Below are 27,134 nucleotides of genomic sequence, written 5' to 3'. Positions count from 1 at the left end.
CTAATATCTGCTTCCATGCCTTTTGCATACTATTTCTTTAATGATGAACTATCAGATAAGCAAATATTTATGAGCATGTATTGTACTGAGGCAATGGGATGGAGTCGTGGTTTAAATTCTGGCTCTTCAGCTTTTATGTGCTGTGTGAACCCAGGTCAATTGTTTGCCTTCTCTAAAGCTCAAATGACTCATGTGGACATTACATGGATAGCAATGACACCATTCCTTATTACATTGTCATGAGGATGAAATGAAATTATATATAAAGAGCCTGGCCTGGTGTCTGGCACAGAGTAACACTTCATACATGGAAATTAATATTTTTATGCCCATTTTCAGTGCTCTCTTTAATCCATGACCTCATTTCATCTTCAAAACATATCTCTAAAAGAGAAAGGAGAGATGCTTTTATTCTCACTGCCTCGCCAAAGGAAGAGATAGGTCATCAAAGAGATTAACTGTGAGTTACACGGCTAGTAAGGAGCAGCAGTGAGACCCAAACACAGATAGTCTTTGTGACTTGCAAACCACATTTATATCTGGGGAACTAAGCAGATTCAAAAATGTCATCATTGAGAGGTAGAAAAATAAAGACTACTGGAACTAAGTAGTGTCATGATACTGTGAAAGTTACAGTGATACTTTTGGATGCATTAAATCCAAATATACAGCCATGAAGCAGAGATGGAAGGAAGGAAGCTCCATACAGCCTTCAAAGACCAGAAAACAACGACAAATCCAGAACCTCTCCAAAACATGCCAGGCATGGACAATAATAAGCAAGTTCATAGGCTAAAGCCTGAAGAACGCTGTAGGTAACTGAACACTTTGAACTTATCCCAGATCTAAGGCGAAACAAAGACCTGGAGAAAGGGATGATCAGAGGGCCGTTCAGCCAGGCCCAGATCAGAGTCCGCAAAGACTGTGCACAGCTTGAGAAATTGGTCGTGAGGATGAACGTGGTTGTTAGGCTAGTAATCTGTGTGGTTATGTAACCATAGGCCAGGGAGCCAGTGTGTTCCCAGGGAACTCTTCGAGCCAGAAGCAATTGGATGAGGAGGGGAAAGTTGCTCCATTCCTGGTAGTTCTTTCTTCTCCTTCCTTCCTGAGGCTGTACGCGTCTAGAGGGAGCCTCGAGCTGACCTGCTGAGGAGACAAGCAATTTTTGTTAATAACAGTGAAATAAATTGATACTGGAGCCAGGAGCGCACCCTCCTCCTAGCTGTGCCTTGCGAGGTTGGGTTGCTCTGCCTAACCCTAGCACCTCTTCCAGATATCAACCCCCATCTCCATGGATGGAAGACCTGAGAGATCACTCCGCATCAGTTTTTCCGACTTTAATTGGTGCACGAGGCCAGGGCCTGGGAGTTCGAGGGATAAAAATACTTTGCATCAGAGGTACTGCTCGCTTGTTTGGACATGCACAGGGTTGGGTGTGGATGATTATAGAAAAGACTGGGAACTGAGTTCCCCCTACAGCCCTGTAGCCTGTGGAGTGCAGCCATGCCCATGTGTGCTGTGTTCAGGGACCTTCGGGATGTTGAGACCCGGCTCTTCCAGCTGTGCTGAGCCCCCATGTGCAGACTTTGCTGTCTGGCTGGAGTATGTGTCCAGCACATCCCAGAGATACTTGAAGTCAGCTTGTCCTGACTTCAAACGGCTGGTAGGAGTGGGGTTGTCAGTGGGTAAGGGGTGTTTCAGTTGGGGACTCTTTCTAATAAGTTGCTGAAAATGGGTGCAGAGCTTGGTCCCTGAGTTTGAGAATGATAGTTTCTTACAGAAAAAGGAAACTTCCTCTGCTTGGATCCTCAAAACACTTTCAGGCATGTCCTCAAGGGGTGCATGATTTTAAATCCAAACAAGCAGATTCAGTTGGGAAGTAAAAGCTGTCATCCTGTTTTAAATCACTGGCAATTAGATTTTAAGCCAACATTTGTAAACTGCTATATAATTTAAAAACAATCTTACACAGTATACACTTGTTTTTGTTGTTGTTGTTTGTTTGTGTTGTTTTGGTACCAGGAATTGAACCCAGGGAATCTTTACCACTGAGCCACATCCCCAGCCCTTTTTATTTTGAGACAGGATCTCACTAAGTTGCTTAGGGTCTCACTACTTTGCTGAGGTTGCTCTCAAACTTGTGATTCTCCTGCCTTAGCCTCCCTAGTTGCTGGGATTACAAGCATGTGCCACCTGTCCAGCTATCCACTTGGTTCTTGAAACAACCCTACTAGTTCCATTTTATGGAGGTAATATTCGGTCCTTAATAAAGATTCAAATAACGTCACACAGTTAACCAGGGGCCATTATATTTCCTAGTTTTGCTGTTTCATTCTTTTTTATTTTCCCAAACTCATGGGTTTTCTTCCCCGTGTATGACGCGAATCAAGAATAACAGAAGGCTATCACTTGGAGACCATGAATGGGCACAGTGATCAGTGAAGCTACTAAAACTACATGTAGAATTTGAATGAAAGTGCACGGTGCTTTTTTCTGGGGATGGAGTCCCTAATACAAATAGACTCATGAAAATCTTCATGATGTGCAAAAGATGAAACAACACCGATAGATGGAAAGGCTGTCACCTTCCCTTCATACATAGCACAACAAATGAAAATTAAATTGTTACCATAAGGATAACAACTTTCAAACTAGCCCCTTAGAGCCATTCCAGAATATCTCGCATCAGGCTACACAAGCACTCAGACCAATGGGAGCTTCACTTTCATTGGGAATGCTTGGCTCTGGGTAGGCTCACCCTATCCCCCTCCTGTCCCCACTGTCCCCTGTGTTTTTTGCTCCCATCCTCATACAGCTTGGGAAGGGGAGATGGGAGACAAAAGAGGAGGCTTTTCTGGGCCTCCTTAGGGTGAGATTTCCCAGCCTCTTTAACAGAGACCCTTGGTTTCCCATCCAGAGCCTCGGCTTAGTCCATCATGCTCATTCCCTAGGGGTGGCATGGACTTTGCTGAATTTGACCCTATTCCCAGCCCTAGCACACCAATCTCGATAATCTGATCAATCATAAAAATCGTGAAAATCTTATTCTCCTTGCTAGGATAGGAATTGGCTTAAGGAGAAACATGTCACTCAATTCCGATCAAAGAAATTGGAGGGTAACAAAGAATAATTTGTTGTTGTTGTTGTTGTGTTTTTGTGTTTGTTTTGTACTGGGGATTGAACCCAGGGACGCTCTACCACTGAGCTACATTCCCAACTCTTTTACCTTCTTTTGGAGACAGGGCTCACTAAGTTACCCAGGCTGGCCTCAAACTTATAATCCTCTTGCCTCAGCATCCTGAGTAGCTGAGTGGAAAAGAGTTGTTTCCCAGTTCTCAAGAAAACTACAAGGAATACAGAGGTGTCTTCTGGTTTTGAACATGTTTTCACAGAGTAATAATCACAAGAGCCCTGGCAGCCATTTTGTGGTCATGAGGGGAAATGACTGACATGATGAAGTTGGCCAGACAGAATCATGGAAAAGTCCTAGACCCTTCTGAGGTTATTTAAATAGTGAATAAACTAACACTAATGTTCATCTTTCTATATACTGTGTAATGCATTTAATTAATGTAGTGCATCACATTATTTTAAAACCATTGTAAATGGAATTGACTGTTATTGTTGGCAAAAATGTGCTAATTGCCAGACTCAGTGGTGCACATGCACTTATGTAATCTCAGTGGCTCAGGAGGCTGAGGCAGACAGATCACAAGTTCAAAATCAGTTTCAGCAATTTGGCAAGGCCCCAAGCAACTTAGCAAGGCCATGTCTGAAAATAAAAAATAAAAAGGGCTGGGGATGCGGCTCAGTGGTCAAGCACCCCTGGGTTCAATCCTTGGTATCCAAAAAAAAAAAAAAAAAAAAAGTGCTAATTAATGTAAGCCCCATGCCATGGAACCATCTTCTGTGGAAAGTGTTAAAGTAAGATCATCTTACTATGTTGTTAGATGAACCCACTGTATGAACAAAAATAGCCACTATAACTGGATGAATGACCAAGATAGGTGGGACACAGCTCTCAAGGATTAACCTATCTAACCCCAAATCACAAATTTTAAAAAGGACTTTTGGGATAATTATTTGAGTGATTTTAAAGCTCTGAGCAATGGGCTTCTATAGTTATACAGGGATGCTTTATAAACCTACCAATATTTGATTCAAATTCTTTTAGAATTTTGTCTCACAATTTAAAATTCTTCAAGTAAATTTTTTTGCACAAATTTTTCATACAACAATGTTTACATGCTAGAGAGAACCAGTATATATTAACATATATATATGTTATCATATATATATATATAAATAATATTAAATTGTACTTCCAGTTTCACATGCTTCTGGTATAATTTTCATTGATTCAGAATGCTGTAGCTCAATACTGATCTTTTCTCTATTATTATTGCTATTTTTCAATGTAGACTTTCCCACATCTATTTATATAAAATTGTACACATGTGTATCAAATATAGCTTGCACAGTCCCCCTGAAATTAAAATCCAGGTAAAATGCACTTTTGCTTAGCATTTTGTGTGAACACAGTGCAATCATCATTTTAAAATAACAATGGGATGTTTTGTAATGTGTCACGTGACACATATTTGTGAACTGACTGTAAGATTTGAATGTTTCTCTCTTCCTTTTAAAGGCTGAATTGGTTCGCCTTGGCAAGGCAAAACTTCTGGGTTAATTCTGGATAATTGGTTAGCAAAGATGTTATGTGTAAAATATGTATGCAATGTTCCAAGCAAAATAAATTTATCTATTTTAAATTTTTGAATCATTATCTACCAGACTACCAATGGGGGAACTAGGACATCCCTGGACATCTCCTAATTGTTAACTTTTTTTACCCTGTGACCAGAAATGTTCTGGAACCTTACTGGTATTGATTCACTTGAACTACCCAACAACCCTGTAAGCCCACTACTATTAATGTGCCCATTTTATACATGAGAAAACCAAGGCAGAGATGCTTAGTCAGCAAGTTGTAGTCCCAGGATTTGAATTCACAAAGTTTGCCTGTAGGATCTGGACTCATATTCACTGCACTGTATTTTCCTTTGAACAATGAAGATTTACTTGGTAGAAGACCTGTTTATTGACTCCCTCCCTCCAGACTCAACATTTGCCAGCTGAGGAATGACAACAGGTCTTCCATGCTGTTGTTGATTCCACTTTGAAGGGAAACCGTTTCTGACCTGAAATTGCAGGGCCTCTTATAGTCATAACCCTCACTTGTATGAATTCGAATTTCCTCAATTCTGTGCAACAAAAAAACAAAATCAATAAACACTGAATAGGACTACAGTGGTCGTGGGTCTCCCTTTGATTAAATGTTGTGTATTTATTAAAATAATCCTTTTCATTTCCTTATAGACTGACTTGGTGACAGGAAAATGTCACAAAACTAAACTTATAAAATAATTATTCTGCTAATGGTCATATCTGATACACAGACATTGGTCATATTTGATACACAGACTTGGCCTTCATGGTTTGGGAAATGACCTTACAAAGGTTCTGCAGCTAGAGCCAAGCAAATATTAGAAAAGCACATAGGAGCAAGTAATAGAAATTTAGTGGCTTAAACAAAGAGGACTTTGTTTCATTCACATAACAAGAAGTCAGGAGGTAGCTGGTGCGGGTGACAGAGAGGCAGCTCAACAATATCAGGACCAGTTTCTTTGTGAATCTCTAGGCCTCTCTCATGAGCACAGGAAGGCTGATGTGGGTGCAGCCAACACAGTCACCCTCCAGGAAGGAGAAGGAGCAAGGAAAACACCTGCTTCTATTGTCCCTTCTATTAAGAAAGCAAGCTTCCACAGAAACCTCTGGGATTCTACTTACCTCTCACTGGTCAAACTGTCACCCACTCATTTCAAGTGCAGGGAAAGTATTTAGCTTCCCTGAGCTTTGTAGGTATGATGAGCTGGAGAAAATGAGGTTAGGAATGGATGCTGAGTGAGCCAGTACGCAGGCACAAAGAAAACACACATTTTCCTAGTTATCTTGGGGAAAACAATGCCCATACTACCCAGTTTAGAACATTTGCTTAGTTACTTCTTATGCACCTAACACGGCACTAGGTGCTAGAGAGTCTCAGAGATTTGGTTGTAGAGATTTCCCTGTCCTGAAGAAAGAACTTGCTAGATGAGCTTGCTAAGTAATTTTTCACAGTGCCAGGGAATCATGGGAAATTCTCTATATCCATTCTTGTATAAACAAAAGAACAGTCTCACTAAGGACACTTTGAGCTCTAGGCTTCTCTGGTTCTATATGAGTAATTATTTATTAAGATATCCTCTGTCCCTGCTTCAATGTCACCTCACATGCTTACTGTCAGCAGCATGTAGTGACCCATATTTTCCCAGTTGCTTAAGTGGGCTTTGCATTAATATGATATGATAGGGGCAATCAGGATGTTGCAGGGGAGTTATATTTTAAAGGGTGGCAGCTCCACAAGTTTAAGAAAAAAGGACAGATGATAGAAGCTTAGAAAAGAAAGAAAAAAGTCAACACAAATTAAAAATCAGAATTTAGAACTTAAAGATAACATTAATAGGCAATTCATTTACATGGATTCTTATACTAATATCCTATCACTGCCTTTCAGGAACAAGTTGGCATGACTGTTACTGAAGGTAATGGTCTTTGTATGACCTCATGGACTTACCTGAGTGTCCTTGTAGAACATAGTCCTCTACACATTCAAGAAACCTTTAATGGGCACCTACTATGTTCTAAGCATTGCAGTAGGTGCCTGAGGCATCAACCTGAAATAAGTCTTAGTCCCTTACCTACCTTTGGATCTACTGGGACAGATGCACACTTTGACTAAAGTTAAAATTCAGTGGGAAGAGCTATTATAAAAGAACTGTGAACCAAGTGCAGCAGAAATATGGGGGAGATAGAGGTCGATTGTGCCTGGTGCAGTGTGGGAGCAGGGAGGAAGTGGGTGGTGAAGGAATGGAAAGAGTCTCCCAGGCAAAAGAAAGATAACTTTCGAATGGCGCAAGTGCAGAGGCATGGAAATACATTTGGAAAATTACAGGTCATTTTGTACATCTTCTAGAGCTCAGTGTACATGGAAAGGAGTGGTAAGAAAGGCCCTACAGAGTCTAGCTCATTGTGAGCTCAAAGAAGGCTAGGCCTAGAAAAATTAAGGTTTGTTTAGTTGGTTGGTTTTGCAACCAGTTGTTATTTCTGTTATCCCTGCCCTTCATCTCAGGGGCCCAGAAGCCTGTGATAAAGCCTCTTCCCACACCCCTTTACCTTCAGGGTTCTGAACTCCATTAACCTCGGCCAATGAGATGTGATGCACTTGTTTAATATTTGGAGATGGCAGGGAGTGAGAAGCAAGCCATGTCACTCTCTGGCAGTGGCTTGCAGATATTTGGTATTTGGTGGAAATGAGGATTTACAACATTCGCAAAGAACCCCTCAGCTGCCACCTTCATTGCTGTAGGACAGCTGCTGATGGCAGCGGCAGTTTCCTGATCTGGGTTGCCACACTACTTCCTGTTTCCGGGGCCACAGCTGCAGCAGTGAACCTAACAGCTAGTGGTAGTTTCCCCTGGCTTTCACTACTCTCACCCTCCTACCAGTTTTGTGAGAACCTGACCCCCTCTATTATATTTCTCTGCTTGAAACCATAAGAGCAGTTTCTTTTTTCTACTGGTCATTGACTGATCCTACATCAACAAAACAAAAATAAACAAACAAAAAACACAAAAAAGCAAAAAACTAGGAGCTAACCTGCCCTTATTTGCTGTCAATATGATCTTCTATATAGAAAATCTAAGTAATTGTACAGTTAAACTTTAGAACTACAAAGAAAATTCAGCAAGGTTGCTAGATACAAGACTATTATATAGAAAACCCAATGAACGAGTCACAAACCTGGATATCATGCATGATGCTATTCCCTCTTTCACCTGCCACATCTAATCAGCCACCAAGTTCTCTTGATTATACATACTTAATATCTCTAAAATGCACCAACATCCCCCTGCCACCACCCCAATCCAGGCCACCACTATCTTTTTCTAGATCATCAGAACAAACTCCTAACTGGTCTTCCTGAAGGTAACTCTCCCTTTTTTCATTCTTTACAGGATAGTTGGAATCATCTTTCTAAAACACGGCCCAATTCCCAATCTAGGCATTTTCTTGTTTCAAAGCCTCCTCGTTGCTCTCAGGAACAATTCCCAGCTCCTAAGCATGGTTCTCAGAGCCCTCACTATCCGTCCCCTGCCTACCTTTCTAGCTTTATTCCTTATGACACCACACTTTCCTCTTGAGAACTCCAGCCCTCTTGCAATTCTTTCACATTCTCAAATGAGTTTTTCATGAATACTTATCTCCATCTGGAACGTCTTTGACCCTTTAGCTCCTAATCAACTCTCAAAGTTTGGTTGAACCACCCCTCTTCTGATGTCCTGAACAAGTCAGAAGCCTTTCTGGGTGTTGTCATTACTCCATGTACAAACATCAAGGCACTTGACATCCTCTATTGTGACTGCCTGTTTAACTTCTGTTCTCCATCAGCAACTCGTAGCTCCTGAAGGCTGGGAGTGTGTGTATCATTGCACTTCCAGTGCTGTTGCATGGTAGGTGCTTATTAAATATGAACTCAAAACAAATCCCTATTTCAGGTTATTCTCATATGTTGGGTTGAAGGATGAGGAGATGGGAAAAAAGCCAGAGAGGGCAAAGATAATCAAGGCTCTATTGATGGGTAATTGTTCCTCACAAGCCACCATAGAGGACCACAATGGAGTTCACTTATATATCAGAAAAATCCAAACAGGTTATCTTTGACTTTACACCAAAAAAATCCCTAGAGAGCCAACAGGTGTATAGAGAACATACAGAGATTGCAATAATAACACAGAGCACTTTCAATGTATCAGGGACATATTGGGTGACTCAGGTGTTCCTAAAGTAATGAACCTACAACTTCCCTTTGATTCTCCTCAGCATCCTCAAGAGGTGGGATGTGCTATTATCTTTAGTTGCTGATGAGGGTCATGAGTCTTAGAGAAGGTAAATAACTTGTTCAAAGCTATCAATCAGTAAGAGACAATCAGAATTTGACCCTAGTGTCATTATTTTTCCATATAGTACCCCAAAACCTGGGTTAGGACTGAGATATATTTATGTGAGAGAAAGACCTTATAGTTTGCTGTGATTCCATTCAATAAATAGGACCACACTGTGACTCAACAAACATTTTTGAGCCATCCCAAGTACAGCACTGCCTGAGCACTGAGAATCCAACACTGAGCAGAACAAACAAAATTACTATTTTTCCTAAAATTTCTTTAGTTCCCCCTCAATATATCTTTTAGAGTTTTCCATGTCAGGACGTACACATCTTCATTCTTTTTACCCATTGGGTTATATTTAGTAGACTAAGAGAAGCATCATTTATTAAATTCCTCTCCTACTAATGACTCTTTGAATCATTTCCAGTTTTGTAATATTTTAAGTAAACTTACTTGTGCATGCATGCACATGTGTTTGTGTAGTTAGGTCATATTTCTGTAGGTTGGATTCTGCAGTGGAACTGCTAGGGTAAACAGTTTGAATTTGGATATTAAAGAGACATGACTGCCCCTGCACCTTTTCCTGAAGGCTACAGCAATTTAAACTCCCATCAACACTGTCAGAGAATATCCATTTCCCTCTGCCCTCAATCACAATGAACCTATCAATCTTGTGTTGCTAGTGTTATCTTGTTTTCATTTGCATGTCTCTGATTACTGAGGTTGAAGATCTTTTCATATGTTTATTAAATATTTACATTCCTTCTCTAAATAACCTATTTTTCTCTAATCTGTTTTCTTTTCCTTATCACTATGTAGGAGTACTGCAAGCAAGATTGTGTAAAAGTTCTTTTTAACATTAGATAATGTCATAAGTATCCCCCTACCCCAGGCTGTGGCTTGAAAAGTAACTTTGCAGATTCTTTTATTCAAAATCACTGAAGTTTGCATAGTCCAGTCAGTCAGTCTTTTACTTTATGGCTTTGGGGTTTGATATTTTCTTTAGAAACACCTTTCTCACTTCTAGATTTATTTATTCCTCACTTCTAGATTTATTTATTTATTTATACAGCAAATATTTATAAAGTGCTTTTTATAAATTGTGGAAAACAAAATTTTTCTTTATTTTCTGACAGTCTTTTCATGCCTTATTTTTTTACATTTAGGCATTTAATCATTAGGATTTTATTTCAGGGTATGGTATAAGACAGGACACTAACTTTCTTTTTGCAAAAGGAAAACAAATTTTCTCTGTGCAGTACATTGACTTGTTAACCTTTTCCCACTGACTTGAAAGGATAATTCTAGCATATGCTAATTCCCATAGCTAACAGATAATTTCCATACATAAATGTTTCTGAGTCTCTTTTTAGTTATCCTGCTGTCGTGCCAGCACCACACTGTTTTAATTACCATAAATTTGTAATATATTTGATATCTCTCAGCAGCAGATTTTCTTGACTACCCAGGCACAGTAGATGAAGCTTAGAATCAACCAAAATGATTGGAAACTTCCACTGTAATTTTGATTGTGATTATACTGAATTTAGATGAATTTGGGGGAGAACCTTTGTCTCTTTACAGTATTGAGTGTTCTCATCAAAAACTTACGTCGCTGGCTTTGGTTGGGTTCTTTTCACTACTGTCAATAAAGTATTATAGTTTCTTCACACAAGTCTCTGATACCTCTTGTTCAGTGTATTCTGGGTCATTAATAATTTTAGTTGTTACATGTTCTGCATTGTATTTACTAGTTGGATAGTGCTGCTGTGTAGGAAAGCTGTCGGTGTTTTATGTTTCCTGAAATGGTCCTGATTTGTTTTTCAGTGGTTCCTCCTGGACTGTCTAGGGACAGTCCAGACAGCACTATGTCATGTTCCCTTTGCCAGGCATCCAAGGCCCTTGCATGTATTCACTCATTGAAACCTCGCTATCACTTTAAGAGGCAGTCACTTCTCATGATCCCTGTTTTTCAGCTAGGAAGTTACATGACTAGCCAGAAGTCACACAGTAAAGGCTGGCATCAGTGCTTGCCTCTCCACAATGTTACTTACAAGTAATAGATTTGCTTCTTGAGTTTTGCCTCATTTTTTTTTTCCTTTTTGTCATACTACACTAATCAAAATTCTAAAAATATTGCTGAGAAGAACCACAAGTCTAGAACTAGGAGGCGACAAGTAAGGCACTTGCTTTGGGTTCAAAACACAGAGATGCACCTGAAGCTCAGGAATCAGGACAAAGGAAATCTTAACAAACATCAAAGCCACATTAGACTTGGAAGCAAAAGGAAAAATCAATAACACTGAAATCTGTCTTTATTTGAAATTTGCAGATTTTGTTCTCCAAAGATTTTTGTATTAATTTTGATTTACTATTACTTATCTTACTTGATTGAAGGGTTTTTAATTTTTAATGGACAGTTAATCATTGCACCTATGATGACTCTTGAGTTTTCTGACTCATTCTTCAACTACACACCTGGGGCAAGTTCCTCACTCACATAACTTGTCTCAACTCTCAGGGTCTGTAGGGTGTTTTACCAAACTGATAGAATGGTTTCCTCTGTTACCTTTCGTGTGTAATGGTGTGTGTGTGTGTGTGTGTGTTCCTATATTCTTCATAAACTAGGGCTATCCTTTTATTGCTGGCTAAAATCTTTTATTAGGAATGGCCAACGAAGTTGAATAAGTGCTGTTTTAACATCCAACATGATTGTGTGTTTCTCCTTTAATCTCAGAGACAAAAATAAGTTGTCCCCTAATGCTTGTTATCCTAAAGAAACACAGATAAACAATTTTCTGCTGTTTGGATTATACCCTTGGTTAAATCCTCATATGTGGGATCAGTGAGTTCCCATTTTACTTTAAATGCTTTCATTTTACACAATTCCCAAATGAAGCCCAATCAATGAAGGAGTCTTGCTTCCCGAGCAGCCTAGGGGCCTCTGACACCTGCTCATTCCCAGTGGTTCTCATCGATTTGACACAGCAGGTGAGTGAGCTGGTGGCAGTACTGGTATACAGCAATTGTGAAACCTGATGGGCTCTTTCAATACCCTGTAAGAGAAATTAGCGCAAATTCCCACATCCGGCAGGATCCTGTAAAGGAACTTCCTACTGTGGAATCCCCTAATATGTCTTACTGGTGCAGAAAAAGCTGGTTGGAACTTAAGGAGAAAAGGCGGCCACCTCTTTTCTTTCTTCCGCAGCTTGGTGGGGAGTGCAGAGTAAAGGGGACTTCACGGGGCCTCACTGAGGACAGTTTGGCCTCTTCTTTCCTCCCTTCCAGGGGCAGCTGTTGCCTGTTGATTAGCTAGGATCACTCACATGCAGTCTGCACTGGAGTGGAGTCCCTCTGAGTGCCAGTACTGAGGCCACACATGAGACCGTTCCTAGAGGTCTGGGGACAGCAGTGAGAGCTGTGGAGGTGTGAGAGTGGGACCCTCAGCTGTCTTATTGTCTCCATCTGACACACACAGTATATGCAGTAAATACCTCGTGGTCAATAAAAATAACAAACCACTAAGTCCTGCAGGACAGTGTACCAAGTACTGGGTCAAGGAGAAGGACTATGAGAATAAGTGACAAGGAAATCCCACAGATTCTGTCACCAGTGCCAAGGAAAGACTGTTTTAGGTGGAAGGAACAGACAACACTGCCTTAAATGTTGCTAAGAAATCAGAGCAGTTACAAAACACTTAACTGTAAGTAGAATAGAAAAATGTCATGGCAATGATTAAAAAAAAAAAAAGAGGTTTTGATGTTGTTACTTGATATATAACAAGAAGTTCGGAGAGAGGTGGTCTGAAACTGGGGCAGTGCTCAGCAATGCCATCAGAGACCCACCTCCTTCTCTATTTCTCTTTTCCATTCATACTATGTTGGATTTTTCCCTTTACGTCACAGAAGAGCTGCTATACCTCCAGGAATTGTGCCCACATCCATAGCAGGAAAAGTGGAGGAAGGGGACAAAAAGGTAAGGAGCAGTCTAGCTGGATCTGACAATTTTTTCCAGAAATGCAAAAGCTTCCCCCAGAATAAGCTTCTACTTTCCTTTCTTTGATGAGATCCAGGCCATCTGGTCACCTATGGATCAGTCCCTGACAAACGTCTGAATATTCCATCACAGTTTCTAATAATTTGTTTCATCCTCTGTGCCTAAGGAAAGGGTCTCTCCATGAGATCAAGGGGCCCTCCAAAGCTGACCAAAGGAGGGAAGGAGAGGAGGAGAAGGATATTAGGGTACACAGTGGATACTGTCTGCTAGAGAAACTAGATTTTCAAAAGACTCAAACACAGTCAGCTGCATAATTTGAGAGGCCCAGTGCAAACTGGGAATGCAGAATGTCTTTTCACAAATTGTGAAGAATTTCAAGACAACCACAGTGGAGTCTTAAACCCATCATGGCGCCCTTCAGAGTTGGACCCTGGGTGACTACACAGTTGCCATGCTCATAAAGCCAGACCAGTCCCAGAGCTGTCCATTAAGCTGGGCAGTTGGGAGACCACTGGCCAATCCAGGAACAACAGGGAGAACAAAAGGAGAGGAGAATTCAGTCCCTGGAGGAGCGAATGTGAAGTGAGGAAGGAGAAACGTTACCAACACTCTTTGGAGAAAATAGACACAGGAAAACTGACAGGATGGGAAAATAGAAGAAAAGTGGGGGAGGCCAAATGTGTTCACAAATCTGCTGCCCAGGCATTTTCTATCTCTCTGCCCCAGGTCAGCTTGTTTGGATCCTGGGGATGACTTTCATGTAAGGAAGGTGGGAGAGAGACCTGGGCGAGGGCTGCACTCACCCCCACACGAGGCTCAGGGCACTGCAGAGGAAGGAGCTGGGGTTCTTCAGAGGGCGATCTGCCATAAAGGAAAGGCATCTCTTCAAGGAGACGCAACCCCTCTACCACTACTGACCCTAACTCTTCCTTAGTAATTTTGAAGGGTATCAAGTTTCAGAAATTCCGATAATATATAACGGTATTGTCCAATATGAGTGGTGGATGGGATGGTGCAGGGAAGGCGACAGAGAGGTGGACAGTACTTACTTATATAAACCTGCTTCATTCCCTCCCCCACCCCCACCTTTACCATCCATATGAGCTCAGGGCTGTGCCACTGAGAGATGTAAACAGCACTTCAGTGATGTCACCCCATCCGTGCCAGGGGACATAAATTTCATTTCCCAGAAGATGCAGCAGACAGTCGCTTCTGGGCAAACAGTGACTCTAGCAATAAATATTGGCAGAGGAGAGAGACTTTTAATGGAAAAGCTTTGTGAACCCAGAGCAGTCAGGCTATAAATCCCAAACTAGGGAGGGGCTTCATACCCATTTCGCAAGACAGATTCATCTGCAGAAAAATAAATAATTCTAAGCCCACTTGAAGGTATTGGCTACTAAAATCTAATAAAAAACACATCTAATTTAAATAAGAAGCTACAGAAATGAGGCAGAATTCTCTACAGTAAGAACTCTGAAGTAGGAATGGTAAAGATTTGCTTTGTGGAAGGACAGGTTGCAAACTTACAACTGTACCCCAAATATTACTTGTCAACAAATGCACTGGGAAACCAAGCTTGTAACATTTTTAAATACCTCACTGTGGATTTCACATTGTCTCTCTTTATGGAGAAAGCTCACTTCAAATACTGTCTGCAGGAAGAAGAAAGAGGCCAGTCTTCATCTTGCAAGATGTCTGCATGCCTGACACTCTGGAACACATTTTCCAAAGGTGATGTCAGAATCCTGGGATGAAATCCTGGTCTACCAGACCTAAAACACTGCAAGCCACTCCATGATTAACCAAGGTAGACCTAAATGGAGAATGAAGATGGAAGTTTACAGGGTTACATAAACCTGGGGCTTCTGGTTTCAAATCTCAAACTCTTCTTACTTTACTGGGCTACAGTGCCAAATACCAACTGGGTATGAGACTTGGTCAGTGGGAATGCCACCTCTGGAATGAGAGGTTCCTGTGTACCCAGGTTGGACTGGAGACTCCTCGGTGTTTCATAATAAACTCTGATGCTTAGTTCTATTCTAGAATTGCTCCTACCAGCCTGAACTGGAGGAGTTTCCTCTATGGTCTGGAGTTAGCCATTCCCCAGCCTGGAGCTGGGTCAGAGGGGGCAGAGGGGAAAGGGAACTTGGCTTGAGGTCTTTGCTCCAGAGAGTATTTGCTGCAATTGGAGACCCAGATTGAATCCAGTAGGCCTGGGCCTGAGAATCTCCACGAAAGAGATCTCCCAGGGAAGTCAGTGCTAAAGCAGGTTTGGGAACCACAGTGCTAGATAGAGGCACCTTGAAGACAGGAATAACATCTTATTCATCTTTATTTCATAGTGCCTAATGCTTGGTACACTCAAGTTTGTTGTACCAAATACATTTTGGATTAAAAATACCTGACTCTGATCTTGGCTCTGTAACTTAAAGCCCATATGACAGCAAGCAAATCCCAAAACCTCTCTCTACCAAGTTTCCCTTGTGGGGTTGTGAGGATGAAAAGAACTCAAGTATGTGAAAGAACTTGACAAATTTAAATGCACTAAAAAATGTAAAAGTTCAAGAGGAAACATTGCTAAGGTTAGAAATGCTTTTATTGCCACTTGTTATCTGTCCTTGCCAATTTTGCACTAATTTATGATCTCCCACTCTGGTCTAATGTGCAGTGGAGAGATGTGGAAAAAGAAGGCAGAAAGATAAATCAGCCTTAAGTTGCTGACAATCTGATCCCTTCTCTTACAAGCAGCAATGTTCCTAAAAGTGCATCTGCCATTACCATGGCAACCTGGAGGCTGCCCACCTCACACTCTGCTGTCCAGAACAATGGCCTTTTTTGGATAGCACTGTCTGTGTGCCCACACCTGCACTTGCTCCAGGGAGATGTGGGGGTGACCCAGCTATTAGGGTGCTGCACATCCCAATGTTTATTAAGAGACCTGGAAGTGCCCACAAGGAAGACCCATGTTTAACCCCATTAGAAACAGGAAAAGGGCCTCCTTTGATGCTTCACACTAGAGGTCAGTATGTCCCTAAGTCAAATCTGGGCCAAGGGCCCTGTTTTTATATAGTCCACAGCTAAGAATGGTTTTCATATTTTTAAATGGTTGAAAAAAAATCAAACAAAGAATATTTGATGACTTGTAGAAATTATGTGAAATCAAACATCAATGTCCATAACATAATGTATTATTAGAACACAGCCTCGCTGCTCTGTTTGGGTACTATCTATGGCTGCTTCCACAGCTGAAATGGCACCACAAAGAAGACCTCTGGCCCACCAAGCCAAAATATTTACTCTTGGGCCCTTTAAAGAAAAAGTTTGTCCAACCCAGTCCAGACTTCCAACTGCATGGACTCTTAAGGATGGACCTGCACCAGGCCCTGCTCATCCCCAGGTGGTACCCTGCACAAAGCGTGGCCCTGTCCTCATGAGGCCCAGTGCTGGAGAAGAGAACAAAACCTAAATGCTAGTTCGGTGTGCAAAGAGATCCCAATATGAGGTAGTGTGGCCCCTCGGAGGGTCCTGACCACTCCTAATTCCACAGAGCACCAATTTTGTAGAAGAGTAAGCTGGTCTGCTGAGCCACCTTCAGTGAATCGTCTCTGGGGATGTCTGGATGTGGGCAGCTGTCACATCCAGGTGTCTCCCTGTGCCAACTGTTTCAACTGGCACTTTGCAAACAGGTGCAGGTAGCCAATCATGATGTCTGAAGTCCTTCAGGCCACCTCTCCAACAGTTAAGAGTCACCTGCCTTTTCTGCATGGCAGTGTCCCTTGTTCCTTCAGTGGATTGTTTTATTCTTTCCCTGTTACCTTTTTATCACAGGTGTCACGTGCAATCTGGTCTCTCCCTCTCACCACTCTCCCTGCCCCATAAGGATTTATAATGTCTCTTCCTCTGAGTGTCCTCACCAAACCTCTTCTGATGCCACCTTTAGTAAGGCTTCTTACAGGGGCAGAGGCAGAGCCAACAACTCTCAGCACCAAGCACAAAGTGGTCAGTAAAGTAGTGAAATGATAAATAAGGGTCATCATGCCAGCAGCATAAGCGTCAACTTATTTGGTATCCTCAGCTAAGTGTGACCTGGTCAGGGAAAACTTTGAGGTTTTACAGGTCACAAAGCTTTGTTTCTTTCAGGGACCAATGCATGCTTAGTGCTTATATGTTGACACCTGTGAGTGGAATTTGAGGAAAACGGATCAGGCTAACTGGAGTTTCAGTGGTTAAGTACAGAAAGAAATTTCTCTTGGAGCCGAATGGGCAAGGACAGGAAATGATCCAGAGATAGCCTTAAAGGCACCAGCTCACAAGGGGAGCAGAATGCACACGGAATGACCACATGGGGAAATGAACTTTGATTGGGGCATACAAGGACTCAACATGGAGGCCAAAGGGCACATCCATGCCCCACGGTGAATGGAAGAGCGCTAGGGTGAAGGGGTGCTGCTGGCTACAAGAGGGGAACTCAAGCAACATGAATGTTGTCATCTTAGGGGAAGGGTTGAAATAGATAGTGAGTTTCTTAAAGAGGTGAAAGATGCATCATGGGGTGGTAGTGCTCTGGGTGGTATGATCTGATCTTCTGCACCTGCTTCCAGCCTCTGTTTTGCCTACCTGGCTGCAGACTGTTCCTGGTGTGCTGAGCCAGTAAGCAAAACTCACCTGGGTTTACTCCAGCAGCACCTGTCTGTGAGGCCCAAGGCTATGCTGGCATCCTGAAAAATGAGCACAAAAACAGATGACTTGACACTGGAGCATCTAAGGAAGTCCCAAATGCATTGTGGCCTTCACCATTACTACACCTTACTTTGTGGAAAATTGTAAACAAAATGTATACAATTTGAATCAAAATACAAATACACTGTTTGAAAATTACATCTGTAATTTGCATTTGCATCGTTCTTTACAACGGTATAATCTATTTTCAATAACAAAATTTTCCCTCAGTGTTTATAACAAGCATGGGAGAGACAGTTATTGTTATCACTATTTTACAGAGAAGGATGATCAGTCTGAGCATCTGGAAGTCCAGTGGTTCAATGTCATCAGCAACTCCAGTGCCTTCCAAACTCCCACTCAGCCCTCCTTACCTCTAGGCCTTATCATCAGGCTATCAGTTTGAGAGCCACATCCACCTATCAAAAACCCAGCAGCAGCATAAGGAGATTAGTTCTTCCTTCATTTATTTTCTTTTTTTCTTTTTTGGTACCGAGAATTGAACCCAGGGGTGTTTAACCACTAAGCCACATCCCCAGCCTTTTTTATATAATTTTCAAATTTTGAGAGAGTCTTGCTAAATTTTGTAGGGCCTCGTTTTGTTGCTGAGGCTGCCTTTGAACTTACAGTCTTCCTGCCTCAGCCTCCTGAGCCACTAGGATTACAGGTGTGTGCCACCATGCCCAGCTTGGGTTATTTTTTAAAATTAAGGAAATCATCAATAGAAGCCTGTCCCTGCAGACCTTATCCTCTGTCACCTTAGCTATAACATTGTTATATGGGTGTGTATGTATATATGTATATATACACACACGTGTGTGATATATATATGTATATATGATATAAATATGTGCATATATATGTGTATGTGTGTGTATATACATATATATATATTTTTTCTTAATCTAACCACTGAAAGGTGGTTAGATATATATGTCGTTAGATATATATGTTAGATATATACATATGTGTGTGTGTGTGTGTATATATATATATATATTTTTTTTTTTTTTCCTTAATCTAACCACTGAAAGGTGAACTACTGAGCAGGATGGGCTTGGATGGAGGGTCCTGACTGGGAATACTGTAAATTTGTAAGCACTGACCTTGGGAACACTGAATGCATCCTGACATTTATACCTTACTCTATCATATTTTTCTAGACTAGTGACTCTCAAACTTAAGTGCACATCCTAGTCATCTGGAAGGCTTGTTAAAGCACAGCTTCAGGGTCTTAGCCTCAATGTTTCTCATTCAGAAGGTCTAGAGTGGAGTCTTGGGGTGTGCATTCCTGACAAGCTCTCAGGAGAAGCTCATCCTGCGAACACTTTGGAAACTACTTTTCTGGATCATTGACTCTCTGGCTGCTCAACACAACCACGACTCACGTGATCTCCCTTTCCTCAGACATCTAATATCTCTTCCCACTTGTTCCTCAATTCTCAGTGGATAACCCTGTTGCCCATTTCACTGAGAACAAAGAAAAGTCATCAGAAAACATGCCCATTCCATCACATCTAAAGTGTACTTGTGCACTTCAATTTCTTTCCCACTCCTAAGAATGATCTGTCTTGCTGTCTTCCCTCCATGTGTCACAGGATCTTATCTCCCTCAACTATCCAAGGACATAACTTCTAAAACATCTCATCTATGGGTCATTTTCATCGGCAAGCATGCTCTGACATTTTCCATCCTAAAACAACATAACAAAACAAAGCAAAATAAAAACGCAACAAAGCAAACAGAAAGCTCCCTGGGTCCCAGCCCCTGCTGACTATTATAGTCTGCTTTCCTTTACAGCAAAACTCTAGAGGTCGATGTACTCATCTTCCTCCCTTCCTCTCATTGGTTTTTCATTTGTTTTGTTTTGTCGTGTTGGGAATTGAACCTAGGGCCCTGCACATACTAGGCGGGTGCTCTACCACTGAGCTACATCCCTAGCCCCTCTCATTATTTCTTAAACCCAGTTCAATGAGAACTTTGATCCCACTTCTCTGTTAACATGGCTCTTGTCAAGTTTAGTTTCTTAGAACATTTTCTGTTTCTATAGCAAAATACCTGAAATGGGGTAATCCAGAAAGGAAAAAATTAATTCTTACAATTCTGGAGGCTGGGAAGACCATTGTAGAGGGACCACATCTTAAAGGACATTCTAGCTTGTAGAAACTCTATACAGAATTCTGAGGCAGTGGAGAACACACATGAAAAGCAGCTCAGGACAATGACAAACTGGCTTTTATAACAGACCTGCTCTCAGGATAACGAACTCATGACAATCCAATGATCCATCAATTCAGGAATGCACAGATCCTTTCACAAGGGCAGAACCATCATGCAATCACCACCCCAAATACTAATTACTCATGACTCTGGAGATTAACTTTCCAATACATGAATTCTGAGAGACCAACAGTCGAAGCAGAGCAATTAACAATGACTTCCTGGTTCTTAATACAGAAGTCAATCTCAGTTCTTAACCTGTTAGCAACATGTGACACAGCTTGTCACTTCTCTCTGGGCCCCTGCCACTGCTTTCTCTGAGTTCCCCTCCCTCCTCCATACTGCTTCTTCTGGGTCTTCTTCACTGGGTTCCCATAATTTCACTGACCTCCCCAGGTTGGAACATCCTAGAGCTCACACCCTTCTAAATTCTCTCTCTTTCTACCACCTACATGCTGTGATTCCCAGACCTCTTCACAGAATTCCTGACACATGTAGCCTTCAGAACTGTCACTCCAGGTAAATGGTGGGCATATATCAGAATGAACATCAACACCATGTGGCACACACGTGGTCTCTCTCTCTCTCTCTCTCTCTCTCTCTCTCTCTCTCTCTCTCCCTCTACTTTCAGCAATGGAAACTCTACTCTTCCAGTTCCTCAGGGCAAGAATCTTGAAATCATTCTTGCCTCTACTCTCTCAACACATCCAAAACATCAGCAAAACTCTCTGATCTACTTTCTTTCTTTTCTTGTCTTTCTTCTTTCTTTCTTCCTTTTTTTTTTTTTTTTTTTTTTTCCAGTACTGGGAATCAGGGATTGAACCCAGAGCCTCGCTCATGCTAGACAAGTGCTCTACCACTGAGTTACAGCCCTAGATCTTTTTTTTTTTTTTTTTTTTTTTTTTTTTTTTTTTTTTTTTGAGCCAGGGTCTTGCTAAGTTGCCCAGACTGGCCTCCACCTTGTAACCCTCCTGCCTCAGCCTCCTGAACAGCTGAGATTACAGGCCCGTCCAGTTCCTTTAATCTACTTTCAAAATGTTGCCAGAATCTGGTCCTTCTTGCAGCTTTTCCTGCCACCAACTCTGATCCAAGCAGTCTCATTTCCTGCCTCCATTATTACAAAAGCATCTCAACTGGTCTCCCTGCTTCTTCCCTGACCTGCCATCATGTATTTTCAGCACAGCAGCCAGAGATTGCATCAAAACGTTAAGTCAGATTATACCACTCTTCAGCTCATTCAGAGCAAAAGTTCAAATCCTTACGAAGGCCAGCAAGGGGTTCTTAGGGCCACCACTTTGATTCCATCCCCTTCCCTCCCTCTCACTTCTCTGTAACCACAATAACCTCTTTTCAATTCCCTGAACACACTAAGCACATACTTGACTTCCAGGCGCTCAGACTGTGCCGGAAGTATTCTCCTGCAGATAAATATCTCTGGGTCTAGCTCCTTCAGGTTTCTTAGATGTGACCTTATCAGAAAGGCTTTACCTGATATTTTTAAGTGAAACAGGAACAACCCCCTACCTTCATTCCCACCCAACACTTTCTCTGCCCTTTAACCATCCTTATTTTTCTCAGGGTATCTATTAACACCCGACATTCTCTACTTGTTTATCAATTATCTCCACCACCCCAGAATGTATGCAGCATGAGGGAAGGAAATTTGATCCCATAGTATGCATTCAAAAATGTGTTGAATTAATTAATGGAAAGGAGAATTCCTATAGTAAACCAAACAATTGGCAACTAAGTTATACCTTGGACTCTTGTGAGTTAGCTTAGAGGTAGTCAGTTCCACAGAGCCCCATTAAATCTGTACATCAAGACCGAACTTAGTCTACAAAGCTAACAAACAGGCTATGGACTACATTATACCCATGTAGGTGCTGCTATCCTGAGACACCTGGACAGCCAGGTTCCCTCAAAGCATCCCCATCTCCTTCAGACTCCCCAAATTCTGGGTCCTTAGTATTTAAAGAAATCTGTGGCAAATTCCTTCAGCAATACAAACAATCCTTCCCTGGTTGAACCCGTTCACAACTACTAATTTTTGTATATTATTTTGCTCAATCGTGGCCACATAGGTAGGCACCCAGAAAAATCCTACCTGGCATAGCCTCTCTTTTCTTCCCACAAGATGATATACTCAATTAAAACAGCCTGGTCAGCTGGAGGAAGATCATTTTGATGGCTCTGTCTAGTCACAGCATGACAACCTGTACTTGAAAGAAAATTGATTATTCTATCAGTACAATTCACTCTTCTATTGGCATCAACATGACTTTCTTCTTTCATGTAAGCCAAAAACTTTTCTCATCCCCAGACAATGGTGTTCTTCTGTTAAAAATAGAAAAACACAGCATCCTGTGAAAATGGCAAGAATTTCCATGAGGAATCGTCTTGCTTGGAGCCTGGCCAGCATGGCACTGAACACATGCCTGCACTACTAAAAAGCTGCCGAAGACTCCTGGGATGAGCTTTTCCTCTTCTGGGAAAGATCATACTTCATGTTTAGCAACAACACTAGACCATGAGAATGCAAAAGGGGACAGAGGGACCCAACTGGAAATGAGATCAGTTGGCAGCCTGACACCTTCTGAATCCCTCCATCAAAAGGGATCAAATTGGACTGACTGATAAAAGGCTAAGGCAAGGGGTCCTGCATATTGGAAGGGGTCTGGAAGACTTTCATTTTCTTACCATGGTTGACATCAATAGTTTAACCAACGCTAAGTTTAGTTAATTTAGTAAAACACACCAAGGCTGGAGATGTAGTTCAGGTATGTTCGAGTCCCTGGGTTTAACCATACCAAAAGGTGAATTCCAAACCCACTACATAAAACCTTAGTGGAATGGACCATTAACTCTCCATATAGTCAAACAGGAAAAAAAAAAAAAAAAAAAAATTCCCTTAGGCAAGACAGAAGGAGCTGGTTGGGGACATTTAGTTTTGAACAACAAAAAAACAGCTTGAAGAGGGTAATCAACACCTGAATTCAAAACAGTGCTTCACCCTAGTGGGGACTGAGTCCAAAGCTGTGAAAATGGCATAGGGTCATCTATTAGTGGGCACGAGGTAAAGAAATTTAAAGTATTAGATACTCCCAATAGTTAGGCAATTAGTTTGTTTCCCTTTTTTGGGCTTGAGTTGGGTATTTCAATATTTTTTTTAAATAGATGTAGGTCTAATCCTAGTTCTTTGTAATCATCAAAAGGCTAAGAATCAAAAACAAACTTGTATTTTGTTATTTATCACCAAATTCATAGTTATTAAAAGCATGAGGAGAATTTGTGTGTTCCAGACTCTCAGGTAATACCCTGTCTCAGTTAAGTCATTACAGCTGCAGTGCCTAGGGACCTGATCCATCTGGGGAACCTAGAGATATTGTCAAAACTCAGGAAATGCCCAGGAAGAATGATACTTGCTCAACAACCAAGCTTTTCAAACTGTGCTGTGTCTTCAGTCTCCTGGGCGATCTTGTTAAAAGGCCGATTCTGATTCGGTAGGGGTAGGTATAGTCTGGACTCTGTGTGACAAGCTCATTGTTGATGCCAATGCTGCTGGTCCAAGGACCTCACTTTGAATAGCAAGTTTTGAACTATGCAGTCTGCAACTAGGATGTGTGTAGGGAGACAGTGGAATATAAACCTGAGCCCTGTGGTGCTGGGTTTGAATGTCAGGGTGAAGAGGAAGAACTTAACTTCTGTATCATACACTCTCTGCAATCCAGTGACCCCAGAGCCCCAGGGTGCACATCATTCTGATTATCTGTCCAGAATCTGCAATGGCCTGTGGTAGTTTACTAATTGTTTTATAGTTAACTTGTCTACCTGAGCTGGATTAGTTTTGTGTTCTAGCCCAGATGTTCTCAATACTGCCTGTATAATAGAATCTCCATGAATGTTTGGGGCACTGCAGAATAACCAATAGATTCTATGGGGTGAGATCCAGTTCCTTTACTTGTTTGTAATTGATTTTCATGTGCCAGAATAGTTGTTCTAAAATTCTAATATGCATCAAGTCACCTGGAGGGTTTATCAAAATACAGCTTACTGGGTCCCACCCCAGTTTCTGGAATCCGAGAATTAGAATTTCTAGCAAGTTCTCAGGTGATGCCCCATGATGCCCACATTCTTAGTCCCTGGACCAAACTTTGAGAACTAGGGTACTACACAAATGACTTAGCCAGTTACATATCTAAATCTATCTCTGTGGCAATTTCATCACTGAAAAGGCAGTATGAGGAAGTTGAAGGTGTTGGGTTTCCAGTGAAAGGCCTTTCATGGGGTCTGCAGTGTGGACTCTGTGTGTCCTGGAACACTTGATCTTAGAGCCCTAACCTGTCTTGTTAAGAAGTCTGACCACTTTCATCACCAAGTGACCCAGTTCATACATCCATGGAGAGGGAGAATCACCCAGCTGGATGCTGATCCACAAAATCACTCTGCATAATAAAATGGTTACTCTTGAAGTCACTAAGTTTAGGGTAGTTCAGTATGCAATAACTAAAATACCGTGTTCATAGCATTTTCTTTGTATGTGAATTCAGTTTTGCAGGTAAATATGTGACAGATGTTTAAGGAAATAGATATAAATAATGCTGGATTGTGGCATTTTTGTGCTATTCATGCTAACTTTAATTCCTCAAGCCTATTAAATGGCTTGTGGATACATTTCTTCAGCAAGATGCACAACCACTAAAAACAAGGACCTCCTTGTGAATTGTGCTGAGGTCTATGATTTAGCATCAAGTTCAATGTTGGGACTTGTCAAGCGGATGTAGGAGGAGCCAGTGAATTGTAATGAAGGCTTGAGAAGGTGGAGCCCTTACACAATGAGGGCTCTGTCTGCCCTTGAACACCATGTGGCCATTTCCTAAGGTGGAATTTTTGGTTTGGGAGAGACTCGAATTTTGAAGAGGGGGGTTTATTTCCTCCTCTCTCCAACTAATTTAAACCTCCCCCATCCCCAGGGAAATTTTTAGTGCAGTATAATAAGGACACTTTCAGAATCACAGCCTCTTTTTCTGAATGTGTTTCTTATGTAAATGCTGCATCAGAGAAATTTCCCTCTGCTTTACACTTTAATTCTGCTTTTAAAACCTGCAAAATAGAAACACAGAGAAAAAGACACCTTGAAAATACTTTGGATTTCATCTGTTTTCCATTTTTACCTTGGGCTCCCACGTTTATTTATTTTTTCTCCTTATTCTTCAAGTCAAGCATATTTTTAAATCATCCTCTGTTGAACTGGGAAAGCAACGAAAAATGATGATTCCTGTACATTTAGGCCTCCCAAATGTACCAAGAGATGCAAGGTACTTTATAATGATCCAATAATTCTCAGAATGCTGTAGTGCAGTCAGGTGGCCCACACAGGAGAATCTGGGGACATTTTAAGAGGCTCCATCTGAAGCCTCTTTGACCTCCTCCTGCATGTGGCAGTGCTTCTGGAGGAGGCGAGGAGGCCTGGATCCACAGTTCTCCTTCAAGGTTTGTTTTTTTCCTCTTCACCTCTCTTCTTTGGGCACAACCAGCCATGTTCTGCATTTGGGGCTCACCCATGATGCCCTATGCAGCATCCATCACACAACATTTGATGATTGTGACAGGTTTACGTGTTCATTCACCCCTATGGGAACGTAAGCAGTGAGGGAGAGAAGGATTCTAGTTTGTCTCCATATCAAAATAATATTTAATAAATAAAATTATGCTAATGAATGATTGAATGAATGGGTTTGAATTCCAACTCAGGCACTTACTAGCTGCATTTCCTTGAGCAAGTTAGGACTCGGTAGGTTCTAGGCTAAGGGCCTGTCACTTTGCTTTTCCACACTCACTTTCCAAAGTCATGCCCATAATCAGAATGGAGAATGGGCTTACCTATGTGCTAAGTGGGCATTTGCAGGGCTTGCTAGGCCCACAATACTGCCCCACATTCCTGACAGTCAAATCAATTACTCTAAGAATTTCCATTCTTTAATCTGAAGCTTAGATTCTACTTTAAAGGCAAATCTTGGAGGTGGGGTGGGGGGTAGAATACTTCAAGTTGTTACCAGTCACTGAAACCTTAGGATGAACTAGTTCCAGATCCTTCTCATAGAACACATTATCATGGAATAGTGAGGTAGAGAAGGCAAATAAGTGCCTGAGTCAGGTTTCAGGTAGGTGAGAGAGGGTGAAGAGAAAAGTGAGAAGGATGGGACTCCTTCACAAAAGAATCATAAGGAGTTGTGTGTAAACTAGGCTGCCTCCTGCATACATGAGATAACATTGCAAATTCAGATAGATTCAGGTTCAAAGTCATCCTCCGCTTGTGCTAGCTGTAAGGCTAAATGGAGCTACTTAATTACCTGTCTGAATTATCTCTTTGGTTTTTTATAAATCTGTAAATTGTAATATCAGCTAGTGTATGGGGTGATTCTGGGAATTAAGAGAGGTAATCCCATGCTCCGGAAATGACTGGTGCTTATGGTCAGGAGGCACTGGGCAGTGGAGAGAGGACCACATGGTCAGCGCCCCCTGGTTCCACACTCAGCTGTAAATGCAGCAAGGTTTTATATATGCAGACCATGTAGGCTGTGGTTAGTATTTCCTCTCACTCACCTCAATTTCTCAGGCTGTGCTCTTTGCCTGAGGCCAGCTGTGGCCACAGTTGACAGCCACCTAAATTAATTATGAGGGAATACATCTTTTCCATCCTCAGTTCCAAACCAGAAAGAGGAGAAAGCACAATATTTCATTCCAGACCACAGCTCAGGAAGGAAACAGGCCATTCCACCATTCAATTGAAAGCCTGGAGAAAATGCGAGTGGGTGCGGGGGGCGGCCAGCAGGGGGCGCCCCGGGCGCAGGTGGGAGCACCAGGCCCCTCCCGCCCGGGCGTCATTGAACCCGCGGACTGGGCGGCCGCTTGCCAGGCGCTTTCCCGCTGCGAGATGCTCCCGCCTCTCGATTTTCTCTTCCCACCCCAGCCCCGCAGATCGCCTTGCCCGGCGCTCCTGCGCCCCCTCTCCAGGTACCCCAATCCGGGGACAGCGGGTCCTGACTCACGTGTTGGGCGACCGAGGGCGCAGGAGGGAGTCTCAGCTGGCGCGGCCTTGGTAGCCCCCTCCCCGCCCCTTCTTTGGCTCCTCCTTCCTTTCTG

General features: G+C 42.0%; 1 long non-coding RNA gene across 2 annotated transcripts; it reads right to left on the bottom strand.

Moving 5' to 3' along the window:
* Window positions 1-534: 534 nt before the first annotated feature.
* Window positions 535-27,134, bottom strand: LOC306645159. Of its 2 annotated transcripts, XR_013759558.1 has the most exons (5): window positions 27,041-27,134; window positions 25,163-25,620; window positions 22,096-22,204; window positions 17,715-17,767; window positions 535-1,143 (listed from the first exon to the last, which is right to left on the bottom strand). It is a non-coding gene; the product is annotated as an uncharacterized lncRNA (long non-coding RNA). The 2 variants fall into 2 exon arrangements; XR_013759559.1 differs by lacking the exon at window positions 535-1,143 and having other exon boundaries at window positions 12,185-17,767.

The sequence above is a fragment of the Sciurus vulgaris genome (genome assembly GCF_902686455.1).
Source record: "Sciurus vulgaris genome assembly, chromosome: 1".
Lineage (NCBI taxonomy): Eukaryota > Metazoa > Chordata > Mammalia > Rodentia > Sciuridae > Sciurus > Sciurus vulgaris.
This window is presented reverse-complemented; position numbering and strand designations above follow the sequence as displayed.